Source organism: Stegostoma tigrinum, chromosome 29 (genome assembly GCF_030684315.1).
Source record: "Stegostoma tigrinum isolate sSteTig4 chromosome 29, sSteTig4.hap1, whole genome shotgun sequence".
Lineage (NCBI taxonomy): Eukaryota > Metazoa > Chordata > Chondrichthyes > Orectolobiformes > Stegostomatidae > Stegostoma > Stegostoma tigrinum.
The window spans coordinates 28,796,956-28,810,850 of NC_081382.1; the positions used below are offsets into that span (position 1 = coordinate 28,796,956).

General features: G+C 39.9%; 1 long non-coding RNA gene across 1 annotated transcript in view; it reads right to left on the reverse strand.

Moving 5' to 3' along the window:
* The window catches only part of LOC132206047 (uncharacterized), a 37,109-nt gene that overhangs the window by 20,015 nt on the left and 3,199 nt on the right, over positions 1-13,895 (reverse strand). The window lies entirely within an intron of this gene.

Consider the following 13,895-nt stretch of genomic DNA (forward strand, 5'->3'; position numbering starts at 1 on the left):
AGCTACTATAAAAACCTAGAAAGCATTCTGTTGCTTTTCAATTATATAAGCATACAAAATAGGAGCTGAAGTTGACCATTCCAGCTTACAATAAGATCATGGCTGAAACAAACACAGAGAATACTGGAGAAACTCAGCAGGCCAGCAGCATCTGTACACAGAGGTACACAGTTAACATTTCAAATCCAATGGACTCCAGATCAGTTCTGTAGAAGATTCATACTGGACCCAAGACATTAACTGTGTTTCTCTATCCACAGATGCTGCTGGTCAAAGAATCGTAGAATTCCTACAGTGTGTATAGGCTATTTGGCCCAGCAAGTCCACACTATCCCTCCAAAGTGCATCCCACCCAGACTCAGCCCTCTACCCTATCACTGAAACCCTGCATTTCCCAAGGCTAATCCACCTAAATTCCACATCTCTGGACACAATGAGCAATTTAGCATGGCCAAACCACCCCAACCTGCTCATTTTTGGACTGTGGGAAGAAACCAGAGCACCCGGAGGAAACCCAATGCAGACACGGACAGCATGTTCAAATGTGATCCTCTGAGTTTCTCTGGCATTCTCTGTGTTTGTTTCTCAACTCCAACATCCGCAGCATTTGACTTTTGTAAGATCATGGGTGATTTGTGTTTCGATTTCCATATTCCCATCTACCTTTGATAATCCTTGATTTCCCTCCCTGACAAGAATTAAACAATTATTAAGAAATGGCAGCACTGTTAGCCCCCTGAAAACTTTTCATTGATAATTTTCAAAAAATAATTTCTATAATCAGGTTTATGTTGATATCAAAGTCTACCTATCCTCCAATTTCTCATAAATCAACAATGTTGCATTCAGCACCATGTGACACAAAGGAAAAATGCACCTGATTATTATCAGTGGGCTGTTTTCAATTTATGTGCAAACTAGTTAGCTATCTTAAATTACTCTTTGCTGAAATGACACATACAAACACAGACATAATTTCCTTTGGTGCTATATCAAACTGCACAATATACTGTTCTGAAGAATGGTCACTGGACTCAAAAGATTAACTCTGCTTTCTGTCCACAGATACTACTCAACCTGCTGAGTTTCTTCAATACTTTCTGTTTGCGTTGAATAATGTATTACATGCCTCAGGGTCAGAAATCACACGACCCCAGTCCAACACCGGCATCTCCACATCCTAGATGTTTCAAAACCTAGCTTTCCCTGCCATCTGCTGGCTGTAGCTGGGAATATTACACAACCTCGAACTTCATGTCATCAATTTAAACTAGAATGTCCAATTATTACGCACGAGTTGTTTAACACTCTATAATCATGCCAAACATTACTCTATATGTTTGCAATATCATTGATATAATGTATTTTTAAATGAATTGACATGTTATAAACAAAAAAATTGCAAAGGCCAGAAATTTAGAGAAATTGGCACAACAATTGGAATTTTGTCTCCAAACACTCTAGTAGTATGTATTGACTATGGCATTATCAAATTTATAACAGGAATTTGAGGTTGGTAAAGTTCATATTCTTCATACAACTGGACAATTAGTCAGACTACTGTATCCTACAATTCATCTTCAAACCTTGCCCTCCAAATGTATCCTCCATCCACTCAAACTCTAACAAAGCAGAGCTGTCAGTCTGTTTAACAATTGGCATCCCAAATTATCGGAATTAACCCAGGAATGAAGGGCTTGTTGGATGGGAAGTGGTTGAAGACTCTGGGCCTGTACTCCATGGAGTTGAAAAGGATGGGGGGGACATCTGATTGAAACTTGTAGAATATTGAGCAGCCTGGATAAAATGGATGTGGAGAAGGTGTTTCAACTAGTAGAAAAGACAAGGCACCCAAGGGGGATACAGCCTCAGAGTGAAGGGATGACCGTTTAGAACTGAGATGAAGAGGAAATGAAAGCTGTTCACTGTATTTTATTGTATTCTTACTGTAAAATACACGTGACCATAAAGTCAAAATCAAATTTCTTCAGCCCGATCATGATTACTCTTTGGAATTCATTGCCGCAGAAGGCTGTGGAAGTCAAGCTATTGAGCACCTTTAAGACAGAGATAGATAGATCCTTGATTGCTAAGTGGATCAATACAGAGAGAACGCAGGAGAATGGGTTTGTGAAAAATACCAGCCATGATCAAATAGTAGAACTGACATGTGGGCCAAATGGCCTAATTCTGCTCCTGTATCTTACGGCCTAACCCGCTTCATCTAATGATGATGCATACATTGTAACTTTCTGTTTGAATACCAAAGAATCCATAGTGGAACAGATTCCACGACTACAGGAACAATTATTTTCTCCATGGAATGTAGAAGTTTAAAGTGTGTACTATTTAATTTGTGGAAAGCAACAGTCGTCCCAATGTCGCTGTAAATCTGACTTCATTTAGGGTTAGAGAAGAATGCCGGATTCCTTTCTGTTCACCCTCTTTCACTTTGAGAAGGTACATCATCTCAATTCACCATCCCCCTCAGGCAACCTGGCGCTGATTAGGTGTGGGAAATTTGTGGTGACGGTCTATGCCCTATAGACTTTGTGTTTATGCTCTACTATCTACATAGAGCCGTCGGTTATAATGGGAGAGCATTGCAACATTAGCTTTGGAAAAGATCAGAGAAACAGTCGGCCAACATCGGGGAAAAAAATTATCATACCTATTTTAGAGCTCAAAAGTTACATTTTTAGACACATACTGTTAGCTTTGCTACTTGGCCGACTGGATTTTGTGGCTGCTGGTGAATAAATAGTACAAGTCATTCATTACACTTAAACTTGCTCATGAGTTTCCACGGGGATCATGTACTGGAACTTAGAAAGATATTTTGCTGTATTGCAGAACTTGGATGAACAAGGCATACAAGTGAGCATCTCGTTAATCAAACAGACTTAAGAATCCTTCCTAAGACATGCAGAAAATATTGTTTCAAATCATTAATTCAAGACCACATCAGATACACAAAGTGATATTTAGAAATGGAAAGAAATGAAGAATTAAGAGACTTTTTTCACTGGAGCACAGGAAGTTGAGGGGTGGCCTTACTGGGGTTTATAAACTCATGAGGGGCATAATTAAGGTGAATAGCAAGGGTCTTTTCCTTAGGATGGGGGAGTTCAAAACTGGTGGCCATATTTTTAAGGTGAGAGGGGAAAGATTCAAAAAATACATGAGGGGCAACTTTTCGACACAGAGAGTGGTTTGTATGTGGAATCAACTGCCAGAGTAAGTGATCGGCGCAGGTACAGTTACAACATTCAGAAGATGTTCAGACAAGTACATGAATAGGAAAGGTTTAGGTGGATATGGGCCAAACACAGGCAAGTGGGAAGTGTTTGTTTTGGGAATATAGTTGACATGGACTAGTTAGACCAAAGGGTCTGTTTCCACAATGTATGGCTCTATGACTCCATGAGAAAGAGATTTTTCCAAAGAAATATTTATATTTCCAAATTTGTAAAACTTTCAACAATAACTAAAATCCGAAGGAATGAAGCTCTGTTCTTGTAAAGAGCTATAGTGTGTGTCTGGTATTAATGTCAAAATTAATGTTAAAAATTTAAATCTGCATGTTTGGAGAAGCTCTCCAGTGAGCTTAGTAGTTATTTATTTATTAGGTACATAGTTTTATGCCATTCCATGCGTTTTGACATTGAATCTGTTGATGAGATACTGCAGTAGCAGAGCTTCTGAGTAACTCAGACCGCTGATTCCTAAACTTTGTACTTAATTGTGCATATTTATAAAGTTGCTGCCTAATTTATTTTTCAATAGCTGTTATTATTTTTAACATATAATTAAGCCACTGTTGGGTTAAAACCTGCACTTGGATAAGTGCAAACAGGTAACTGCCACATGCACCTGACAGTATGAAGCAAAGAAATAAAACCTGCTATTGTAAAAAAGCATAATTTTTTGTAAAATTCATTTGTGGACATGGACATCACTGACTAGGCAGCATTTATTGCCCATCTCTATTTGCCCAGAAGGCAATTTAGAATCAACCGCATCGCTGCAGGTCTGGAGTCACATGTAGGACTGCAGTTTCCAATTTGCAGTAAGAATGACAGTTTCTTTCCATTAAGGACATTAATGAACCAGATGGGTTTTTCTGACAATTGATTCATGGTCATCCTAATTCCAGATTCCTTTTACTTGATTCATATTCCACCATCTCCCATGGCAAGATTAAAACCTGGGCTCCCAGAACATAATCTGAGTCTTTGGATTAACAGTCTCATGATAATACCAATAATCAATTACCTCTCCATGAACAATATAACCCAGAGACGAACAAGATTGATGAAAAACAACACTTCTTTTGTTTTAGCAATGATCTTTTTGTCTTAGAGCATGGTAAGCAAATGGGAAAGCAGCAGATCACCAACCAATTGCACTGTATAGTACCTTTAATGACGTGAAACACCCAAAGTACTTCAGTGAACTGTATCAAACGTAAATCTCATAGAAGCCACATAATGAAGTAACAGGACAGTTGACAGAAAGCATGGGCAACAGTGGTTTTAAAGAAAGATGTGGAGAGGCAGAGAGATATAAAGAGATGATTTCAGATCTTAAGGCATTGGCAGATGAGGGCAGAGCCACCAATAACAGTGATCAAAATTGAAGATGTGCAACAGTCCGGTATTGGAGTATATAGAGATATTAAAGGTTTTTACAAGAATGATAGAGAGTTTGTGAAAGATAAAGCCCTAGGGAGACTTGAAAACAAGGATGAGATTTTTAGACTTGAGATTTTCCCAGAACAGGATACTCTCAATCAAATGCAAGACAGATAATGAGACAAAACAAGACACGTCTTTGTAGTCAAGTTTGTTAATTACTCAGTCTTCCACACATCAGTGCCCCTAATTATTTACTGATCAATTCTAATCAATGAATGGAATTTATGGAGGGGGCCAAAGACAAGAGTTTCAATTTTCCCAATTTTTAATTGGAAAACATTCCTGCTTTTTCAATACTGGATGTTAGACAAGCAGTTCGACAATTTCGAGACAATGGCATGATCAAGGAAGGTTGTATTCATTTAACATTGGGTCTATGGGGCCCTGCTGGGCTAGCTACAATGAAGATGCACCACTTACATAGCTGTGCAGTCTGCAGGGCTATTCCTTGTTAGGAACTGACTGTGGTCCCAGGGTGACTGTATCTCCAGTGGGACTATACGTTTGCCTGGCCAGCAGCTCTTGAAATTGGGACAACCTCCCACGTCGGAGTGGAAGCCATGAGCTTAAAAGGCTTGAGGAGCTGAATGGCCTATCCTTGCTGCTTTGTTCATACGTTCCTACCAGCCTGACAACTATAAAACCTGATCAAGGTAAGCACTTTGCTAATAGTCCAGGCAGGAGTCCTGAAATAAAGCTGAGGTTGCTTTACTACAAATCACAAATTTGAGATGAAGAAATTTTAATTGCATCATGGGTTCCCATATAAATCAATGTTAAAGAAAGAGTTTGGTTCCTTCAAACATTTCTTGTAATGAAAAAACCTCAAAATACTCAATCGTACATGTGTAGCATTATGCATTCGTAGTTTTAATTGTAAATTAAAATAGATAATTATATATAAAATAAATACAATATACAATACAATGTAAAGTTTGCTTTTAAATACCACTTATCTTTCAGATTGATGAGGGTTCTATCCAGCTGATACTGGCTGATGCAGGTCACTGCTGAAAGCCTCAGGCTCTCTTCACTGACCAAAATCTGCCATTAGAGGGGGCCCAGGAACTCAATGTGGGTTCAGATTGGAAACAGGACAGCTAAAGAGCAGAGTTTGATAACATAGAGTGGAGCTGAAGGAACACAGCAGGCCAGGCAGCATCAGAGGAACAGGAAAGTTGACATTTCGGGCCGGGACCTTTCTTCAAATGATTCATATGTTTGTGTAGGGATAGATGTGAGGGTTATATTAATATCCTCAGGGTAGTGTCTAGGGATACCTATCTGCAGCTGATCTCAGTTTTCTGAAAAAGGATCCCAACAGAAATGTCAGTTTTCCTGCTCCTCTGATGCTGCTTGGCCTGCTGTGTTCCTCCAGCTCCACACTGAGTTATCTCTGACTCCAGCATCGGAAGTTCTTGCTATCTCTCAAAGAATAGATGATGGTCCCTAACATAAAAACAAAGGGCAGGAGGCCAGAGCAGGAACAAAGCTGGGAAACTTCACCAGGAGGCAAAGGCAGGGGACAGAAGGAGGGAAAGTGAGAGTGGGAATGCTACATGAAAGATTATGCGCACATGCAGTCCACAGGAGAGGATGTTTGTAGCAAACCACATAAAATCATGTTTATGGGTAAAAAAAAGTGTTGTCTTTGCCATCAATGACCTTATCTCATTACCCAATAACATGAAGTGAAACTGCTACATTAACTGGGCATAATACTATTACCAAGATTCATATGTCCGTGTAGGGATATATATGAGGGTATATTAATATCCTCAGGAATCCTATCTGCAGCTGAGCCCAAAGATGTGCAAGGAGGCAGATTGGCCATGCTACGTTGCCCATAATGAGCAGGGATGTGTAGAGTAGGTGGGTTATAGGAGGGGTGGGTCTGGTTGGGGTGCGCTGAGTGCTGGCATGAGTGCTGGCTTGTTGGGTCAAAGGGCCTGTTTCCACACTGTAGGGATTCTGTGAAACATGCAGGATTCTTAAAGGGCTAGACAGGGTAAATGCTGAGAGGATGTTTACCCTCATACAAAAAGTCCAGAACCAGAGGCCATAGTCTCAGAATAAAGGGGTACCAATTTAAGATTGAGGTGAGGGGGAATTTCTTCTCTCAAAGGCTTGTGAGTCTTTGGAACTCCCTTCCACAAAGAGCTGTGGGGATAGAATCCTTATGTATATTTAGGCTGCTATTGGTGTCTTCTTGATCAATTGCAGAATCAAGGTTTTTGGCAAAAACACAGGAAGGTAGATTCAAGGAGCGTCAGATCAGCTATGATCATATTGAATGGCAGGGCAGGCTCATGGGGCTGGATGGCCTACTCCTGTTCCTGCTTCATATGGTCTCATGGGCTTATGGTCATATCAATCACCTTGCCTCCATCATATGGTCAGAAATGAAGATGTTCACTAATGATTGCACAAGGATCAGCGGTATTCACAAATCCTCAGGTACTGAAGCAGTTCATGCCCAAATGCAGTAAGACCTGGACAACATTCAGGCATTGTCTGAAAAGCGGTAGGTAACGTTCACACAATACAAATACAAAGCAATGACCATCTCCAACAAGACAGGATCTAATATAGGACTTTGACATTCAATAGGTTAACATCACTATACCCTCACCTCCCACCACCCACACCCTCTCCAATATTAACATCCCTGGGGGTTACCATTCACCAGAAACTGAACTGGACTGACTATAAAAATACAGTGGCTAGGTCAGAAACTAGAAACACAGTAGCGGTTCATTCATCACAACCTGTCCATCATGTCCAAGGCACAAGTCGGGAGTCACTTGCCAGGACAGCTCCAACAACACTCAAGAAGCTTGACACCATCCAGGACAAAGCAGCCCACTTGATTGGCACCACATCCACAAGCATCCACTCCCTCCACCACCAACACCCAGCAGCAGCACCATGTACAAGATGCACTGCAGGAATTCACCAAAGGTCCTCAGACAGCACCTTTTCTTTGCAGGTTAATGATGGAGAGGGTCAACACCTAATCTTCTGTTTAATGGCTGTTGCAGTGATACTGTCACAGCATGAGCTGGTTTCAGGGACAATTGTCCTTGGTACCACTCAACAGCACCTTCCAACATTCCTGATTACCTGCAGGAAATGGGGGATAGGGTATAAGCTGCAGCTCACCATCATTGACATTGATGGGTCAGCCAAATGCTGATTAGTCAATGCAGAAGATACCTCCTTGATACTCAGTTGATGCTGCCTTGCTGTAGAGGGCAATCATTCTCACTTCACTTCTGGAGTTCAGCTCTTTTACCCATGTTAACACCAAGGCTATAATGATGTCATGAACTACGTGGTCCTGGCAGAACCCAAAGTGAGCATCAGTGAGCAGGTTATTATTTTAGTCTGATAGGGAAGGATATACCTGAGTAATTTTCTGTACTGTCACAAATGCCAGTATTATGCCTGTACCAGAATTGCTTGGCTAGGGGTGCAGCAAGATCTGGAGCACAATCTTCAGAACTCCTGCTGAAATGTTTTCAGGGCCCACAGCTTTTGCGTACCAGTACTTGCACCCATTTCTTGATATCATATGGAGTGAAATGAGTTGGTTGAAGACTGCCATCTGTGAATGCTGGGGTCCTCAGTAGGAGGCCGAGATGGATTGTCCACCTGGAAATTCTAGCTGAAGAAGGATGTAAGTGCTTCAACCCTGACTTTTGCAATGATGTTCTGGGCACCCCATTGATGACAAATATTTGTGGAGTTGCCTCCTGTTCTTAGTTGCTTAATTATCCACCACCACTGAAAGTCATGTAACTGGGGAGAGAAGTATTGGCTGTATTTAGAGGCTTACTCAGGCCACTAGTGCTGAAATAAAAAGAAACACATTGAAATGTATACGATTTTTAGGGGGTTTGACAGGGTAAGTGCTCAATGGCTGTTTCACTTGTCTATTGAGTCTAGAACTAGGTTTTTTAATCTCAGCATTAGGAATGGCCATTTTGAACTGAGATAAAGATATTTTTCTTTTCATTTTGAAAGCTGTGAATCTGAAATGCTCTACCCAGAGAATTATGCGTGATTAGTCATTGAGTATACTCAATGCTGGGATCACTAGATCCCTGAACACCAAAGAACTTAGAAATATGGAGCTGGATGGAAAAGAAAAGTTAAGGCACTTAATGAAGCTGTTGAAATTGGTATCATTGAACAACAGAATAGGTTGACGGGTCATATGTCTTACTGCTGCATGTATTTTCTATGGTCTAAAATTCAAAATTAATCAATGAAAGGTGATGATGCAGAATTCAGGATCAGCAGAAGGGCAATTATGAGGGCATAAAAGCAGAGCTAATGAAAGTTAACCAGCAATTTAGATTAAATGATAAGTCAATAGAGTTACAATGGAGTTTAAGAGGATATTCAAGAAAGTTCAGAATAAATACTTTCTCATAAATAAGAACAATTCTAAGGAATAGACTTGCCATCTGTGGTTAACTAAAGAAGTTAAACATAGCATCAAACTCAAGGAAAAGATATATCATTCTTCCAAGGCAGGTTGTAGATCAGAAGATTGGACAAAATATTTTAAAAGATGCTAAGAATTACTATAAGGTTAATGAGGAGGGGAAAATTAGAGTCTGTGAGAACAAAAATAAAAAAAAGGAAAAATTTCTTCAGATATTTGGAAAAGAAAAGAGTTAACTTGGTAAGCGTTGGTCTGAAAAAATGACTCTGGGAATTAGTAATGGAGGATAAAGAGAATGCAGATGAAATGAATAGATATTTTTGGTTGGTATTTACTCGGGACAATACAAGTGGCATCCTGGAAATAGCTGTAATTCAGGAATCGAAAGGGAGGGAGAAACTCAAGAAAATTACAATCACCAGGGAAGTAGCACTAAGTAAGTTGTTGGAACTGGAAGTTGTCAAGAACCCAGGTCCTGATCAAATTCATTCTAGGGTTTTAAACAAAGTACCCAATGAAATAACTGATGTGTTAGTTTTAATTTTCCAAAACTCACTTGATTAAGGGAAGACATCTTCACATTGGAACATAGCAAATGTAAATCCTTTCTTCAAGAAGAAGGGAGGCAGAAAGCATGAAACTACAGACCAGTTAACTTCTATCACAGGAAAAATGAGAGAAGCTGTTTTTGAAAACATTGTAACAAGGCAGTTTGGATAAGTTCAAGGCAATCAGACAGAGTATACATTATTTTGTCATGGGAAATCATGTTTAACTAATTTGTGGGAGTTCTTTGAAGAAGTAATTTGTGATAAAGGAGAACCAATATAGATTTCCAGAAGGCATTTGATAAAATGTCACATCAAAGGTTATTACAGAAATAAAAGCTCACCCTATAATTGGTAACATATTGCCTTGCATATAAGTTTGGCTGGCTAAGAGGAAGCAGAGAGTATGGATAATTGGATCTTTTTCAGGCTGTCAGGATGGCACGAGTGATGTGTCACAGGGGTCAGTGTTGGTGACTCAACTCGTTACAATTTATATAAATATTTTCAATAAACGGATTGAAGATATGTTAGCTAAATTAGCTAATGGCACTAAGATAGGTAGAAAAATGAATCATGAAGAAGACATAAGGAGCCTACAAAGAGAAAGGCAGGCTCAGTGAGTAGGCAAAGATCTGGCAAGTGAGTATAATGTGGCAAAGTGTGAAATTGAAAGAATACAAAAGAATCATAATATCTAAATGATCAGAGGCTGCAGAGTTCTGAGATGCAGAGAGATCTGGGTGTCTGAGTGCATAAATCACTGAAGGTCACTGTGCAGGTACAGCCATGAATCAGGAAAGCTAATGGAATATAATGCTTTATTGCAAAGGGAATTGAATGCAAAAATAGGAAGATTATGCTTCAGTTATACAACACATTGATGAGACTGCATCTGCACAGTACTGATCATTGTACTTATGGAAGGACATTAATGCATTGGAAGCAGTTCAGAGAAGATTTAGTAGTTTACTAATACCGAATGAATGGATTGACTTTTGAGGAAAGACTAAACAGGCTAGACCTGTATCCATTGGAATTTAGAAGAGTCAGTGATGAATTAATTAAAACATACTAAAACCCGAAGGGACTTGATTAGGTGGATGTTTCCTGTTGTAGGAGATTCTCAAAATGGGAGTTGTAGATTAAAGGTAAAGGGATACCCATTTAAAACAGAGATGAGAAAGCATTGTTTTTTTCCCTCTCAGAGAGTTGAGAGTCTTAGAATTTCCTTCCTTGAGAGGCCACAGATGCACAGTTTTAAAATATTTTAAAGGCAGAGTTAGATAGATTTTTGATTACCAAGAGGATGAATGATTATTGGGGGTATACAGGGATGTAGAGTTCAGATAAAATCAGATCAGCTCTGATTTTGTTGAATGACACAGCAGACTCAAAGGGCCAGGCAGCCTATTTTTGATCCTTGTTTGTATGTCTACTCATTGGTTTCTGTGAAATGCTGAGAGCTAATATGGGGAGTGAAAGTACTGAGCTTTAACAACCATGCAGGGATAATGATACATTTAGGATACTTTCCACTAGGTTGTGAAGGTTTTTGATTGTTTGTATTTTTTCCTGAAATTGAAGTTAGTTTTAATATTCAAGCATTACATTACTGCTAAGATATATCTTTGCATGTTGCTTTAAACACACAAATACGTCCTATAAACTAAGGTAGTAAATATGCCAACCATTTGTACATTAGTGTCTATCAAATTAATTAATGCTTGGATAATTAAGGTTCACTGAGCAGCAATATGAGACTTAATTCTCATGCAATGTGAAGTGATAATGAAGCCCCAAAGGTGTTTCTTGAAGGCACCTGGAGCATCATTGGTTGCCGTGATTTTCAATGCAATGCAACGTCTCTGACAAACAGCTATGTGCTGATTGCGTTTTAAAGGAGGTTCTGCACTACTTGTTGTTGCAATGTTCACACCTAGAAGCATTTTCTTAAAGGGTACCACACGGGGACAAAGAATTTGTTCTTATTTTTTAAATCAAAATCAAAATTAGAAAACACTGGGCTGAGAGTTCAGAAGGTGATCATAAGTATCACAGAAAATGAACTAAATGCAATGGCAATTATTGACCAAATAGGTACTAATTATTTTATAAGTATTTTTCCAAGCAACTGTAGGCACCTAATTATTGGCAGCAATATCGAAATTCAATTGTAATGGCCTGACAATTTTTTTTGCCAACTTTCCCCTTTCTTTCTCTTTTAAAAGTATTGACTCCTGTTGGTATCATTTCCATTGTTGACACGTGTAACTGAATGAAAGCTTTTAATCTATGATTTAGTGTGGCCTAGAAAGTGCTAATTACCAGTTTCATTCATAGTAAGTATATCCTGTCTTAATTCAGTTTAATTAATTCGGTCACATTTCAAGCTCAGAGTAACCCAGATGCAACTGTCAATATCCCAAGTTGAAGACTATTTTGTTTAGTCCAAGTTGTTGCCAGAATTCTGAGAGAAGAAAGTGAGGAAATTTAGCTGTGTTACTTTTTAATATTCCTATTGATAAGTTTTCATTGACATTGTAAAAGTCTTGGAAGTAAGTCACCAAATCTGCTGGTGATGGAGGAGTGCAAGTGATGCAAGATCCTTGGTGAGGAAATCTGAGGAGTATAGTTTTTAAAACATTGACACAGTTGTACTTCAAACACACCACAGATTAACAAAACAGAGATTTATGTCTGTAATGCTAACAGCTTCAGTTATCTTACAGAGGTAGCAAGTGGAAGTCATGAATCTCCTCACAAGATCAAACATTTCTTTGCAGCTCCTAGCTGCTTCATTTTTCTATATTCATTCGTGGAACGTGAGTGTTGCTGACTGGGCCAGCATTTCGACTCTGTCCCAGTTCCCTTTGAGAAGGCATGGGTGGTGAGCTGCCTTACTGTATCTCAACGGACAATTTGATGTAGCTCCATCCACAACATTGTTAGGGAGGGAGTTTCATGATTTTGATTCAGGATCAGTGACATAGTTCCAAGTTAGGATGGTGAATCATTTAAAGGGATACTTGCAAGTGGCTGTGATCTCAGTGAAACTATCATCAGTGGAGACAAAAACAGAAATTGCTGGAAAAGCTCAGCAGGTCTGGCAGCATCCTCAGAACTGGTCAGTTGGTCACCGGACCTGAAACTTTAACTCTGATTTTTCTTTTCTTCACAGATGCTGCCAGACCTGCTGAGGTTTTCCAGTAACTTCCGCTTTTCCTCCTGATTTACAGCATCCACAGTTCTTTTGGTTTTAAAGTGGAGGCTTGGAAACAGGCTTCATCACTTTTTTTATTTCATTTAGAGAAGGCATAGCGCAAGCTTGTCGAACAAGCATCCCTAGGCCATAATGCGCCCATTAAGCAGTCCTGTGTGGCTTACCAGAATGTTGTTCAAAATACAGGGAAGCGAGAGAGTTTTCCAGGGAGTAGCTCCTCTGATCGGAGGCCATTTCTCTCGTGTTTGTTACTCATTGACTCACAAGTGGAAGAGATCCAGTCTTTAATTGGTGGAGCATACATTACACGAGTTAACTCAGCCCAAGGCCTGGGACCACTGTGGTGAGTCTGTGGGATGGGGGCTGGAAAGGATTGGATGAGACAATGGCTTGAGGAGGAAGGTCTTGTGAATTGGAATGGTGATTGGCAGATGAGGGTTGGTAGTGGTGGATGAAAATCGGGTCACCAGTGAGTTTCCAAAGGTCTTTTCTCTTCCCCAAACACCTTTGGCATTGGACAGATTTTTACTACCTTAATTTGCCTTTCGGTGTTTCTGAATTGCCATTCAATCGGGCAGCTCATTTGGCTAATCAGAGATTTTGGGGACTCACTACCTCTTAAAGTTGCAAGAACTGTTCCTCATCAAATTCCACAGGCCTGAATGAGTGAATGAAGGTGAGTGAGTGGGGGAACTAATGTTGGTTAGGGGGTAATTTGGTAAGGGGGCAGCTAGAGTTGACATTATTGGTGACTGAGGGGGAGGAAGTGTGTGTACGTGTGTGTGTGTGTGTGTGTGTGTGTGTGTGTGTGTGAGAGAGAGAGAGCAACTGGAGATGTTGTAATGTGGGCAAGCAGAGGGATGAGTGTGAGTTAGTTGCAGGATGGCTGATCGGGCCTGCGAGTAATTGAACAACTGTTTGGATGAGTGAGTGACGCAGTGACTGGAGAAGTGAATGGGTGACTGAGTATGCAC